The sequence below is a fragment of the Octopus sinensis genome, linkage group LG10, assembly GCF_006345805.1.
Source record: "Octopus sinensis linkage group LG10, ASM634580v1, whole genome shotgun sequence".
Taxonomy (NCBI): Eukaryota; Metazoa; Mollusca; class Cephalopoda; order Octopoda; family Octopodidae; genus Octopus; species Octopus sinensis.
In genome coordinates, this window is record NC_043006.1 from 79,811,361 (window position 1) to 79,813,345 (window position 1,985).

A 1,985-nucleotide genomic window follows, 5' to 3' on the forward strand; every position below is an offset into this window, starting at 1 on the left:
TGGCGTAAAACCTAACAGAAATTTCTCCCCCAGGGTCCACAGGGAGAGGAAGGGAGAGCGTGGCAGAAAGAGAGAGAGAGAGAGAGAGTGGGAGAGAGAGTGAGAGAGAGAGAGTGAGAGAAAGGTATATAGCAAGACATTCTCTACAAGTCCCTAACAAATCTGTTTATTCACACACGCACGCACGCACACACACACACACACACACACACACACACACACACACACACACATATGATGCCAGCAATTTGATTTTTTGAGCAATGAAATGGTTTGACTATTTTCTTAAAGGAGCGCGAATGTGGTTTTTTTCAGTCCTTATCGGGGCCTACACTATTTTGCACAGATGAGGCAACGATGGGCCCAGTCCCTCTTACAGGAGGTATTCAGAGAGTTACCATCTACGCTGACAGATAATTGCCATCATGAAAATTTTTCATTGGTTGTTTTACGTATCTCGTCCACGCTCAGCCATTGTATGCAGCGTATAACAGAGATGTCAAAAATCAAGTGCATGAAGCGTTCTTAAGCGAGGAAAGGCCTTGCACAGGCCTTTAAAGTTACACTTTAAACAACGCACGCATTTACCCGAAAAGAATACCTAGTCAACATCAATGAATTAAGACGAAGTCGCTGTTAGTACATCAGGGTTTTTCTTCCAGCAAAAGATCTAAATAAAGACAAGCGGTTTCTTACTTCCAGCTGTTGGAAGGCCGTCGCCTCTTCTGAGTTCATCCGACCTTTGACAGGCTTTGTTTTATGTCCTGCAGGGTGTCCAGCGAAAAGTATCCTACTTACCGAGCCGGCTTGGTAGGGTTTCCAGTTTAGTAGCAGACGGTACGACTTTGTGACAGGTTGTCCTGGGTTACATGTTAGCAGTAGCAATGAAAGTGACCTGACAATTCACACACACACACACACACACACAAACACACACACACACACAAACACACACTCACACATGTGTATGTATACATATATATGTATATATACATATATATGGAGATAGTTGAGAGTACGTGTATGCATAATTGTATGTATTTATATATACATATATATATATCCTCTCCCCTTCACCGTTCCCCTCTCTCTCACTCTTCCTCCTTGACTCTCTCGTCGTTGACACGTGACGAAAGGTGATCTATTTTCTTTCTTCCACTCCCTTCCTAAAGACAAGACGTGCTTTTACCTGTCTCTTCTCATAGCTCGTCTTTCTAGCGCACATAATTTTCCACATCGTCTTGGCTTCACAGCCCTCACCATTTGTTTTTATTGTCTTGTTCTCAATGTTCTATTTTTGTTACCACTTTCACCCTCAGCAAAAAATCCCAAATTTTATTTAATTTTCTTTGCGGGAAGAACTTTTTCAATGAAGTCGCATATTGTCCTTACCTTCGAACGCGGAGTAGATGAAACAATGACAACAAATGAAGGGAATGTTCTTTATGGTGCATGTCTCATTTCTCTGTTGGTTTTTTCGTTGTTCGAAAAAAAAAAAAAAACAAACTTTCAAAGCGTTCGAAACGTTCGTTGTTTGAAAAAAAGTTCGTTTTCTATGTTTTTGCTTTTATGTTTTCGTTTCTCATTGTGTCCACGTTTTTTTGATATCCTATCTGCATGTATATATACATTTATATCTAGGTATGTACATATGTATGTATATATGCATATAATTATATATTATTTATATTATATATATATTATATATCAATGAAGGCGCATGGCTTAGTGGTTAAGGTGTTGCACTCACGATTGCGAGATCGTGGTTCGATTCTCAGACCGGGCGTTGTGTTGTGTTCGTGAGCAAAGCACTTCATTTCGCGTTGCTCTGCGATCATTTCGACTTCTGAGATGTGGCATACAGTTGCACCTGTACAGTTAATGTCGATCTGATGGAGGGGGTGAGCTTATATCTACACAAACAATTGATCACTATAAACAAATCATATGAGTGGTTGTTCGGTAAGAAATTGTCGAACCCTCAT